Source organism: Gavialis gangeticus, unplaced genomic scaffold (assembly GCF_001723915.1).
Source record: "Gavialis gangeticus isolate Ggan-Ray unplaced genomic scaffold, GavGan_comp1, whole genome shotgun sequence".
Taxonomy (NCBI): Eukaryota; Metazoa; Chordata; order Crocodylia; family Gavialidae; genus Gavialis; species Gavialis gangeticus.
Genome location: NW_017729031.1, coordinates 1,341,646 through 1,342,378, shown reverse-complemented (window position 1 = coordinate 1,342,378; position 733 = coordinate 1,341,646).

Below are 733 nucleotides of genomic sequence, written 5' to 3'. Positions count from 1 at the left end.
CCCCCCCCCCCGATTTTGTGCATGGTGTGAGGCTGAGCTGCCCACTGCAGGCCCGGGGCCAGGGGCTGCACTGGCTTCTTCCTAGTGAGGGGGCTGGGCTGGGACTGCGCGCAGGGCAGGCAGCAGCAGTGCTTGGAGCGGGGGCTACATGGTGGCCAAAATTCTTCCTAGTCCCCCCACCCCCCCCATGCTGCTGCCCGCCCTGAGCACAACCCTGGCCCAGCCCCCTTACTCCTCCCCCAGCCAGGAAGAGGCCAGCGCAGCCCCTGGCCCTGAGCTCATGGTGAGCAGCCCATCCTCACCCCAGACAAAAATCCAGGGGGGCACATGCCCCCCATGCCTCCCCCAGGGGTGCATGCAGCAATGGGAGCCGCCTCCCCTCCCTGTGGCACCAGGGATGACTATACTGCAGTTGGTCGGGGATGTAGGGGGGCGGTCAGGAAGGCCAAAGCAGAAATAGAATTGGGACTAGCTTCCCGGATTAAGGACAATAAGAAGTCCTTCTTTAAATACATAGGGGGTAAAAAGAAGGTCCCGGGTAATGTGGGGCCCCTGCAGGATGCGTTGGGAAATTTGGTCGTCACACCAGACGGCAAAGCTAACATGGACTTTCGGAAGGCCTTCGACACTGTCTCTCACCCTGTTCTCATTAAGAAACTGGGGGACTGTGGTGTCAACACACACACAGTCAATTGGGTCGCCAACTGGCTGGAGGGCCGCACCCAGAGAGTGG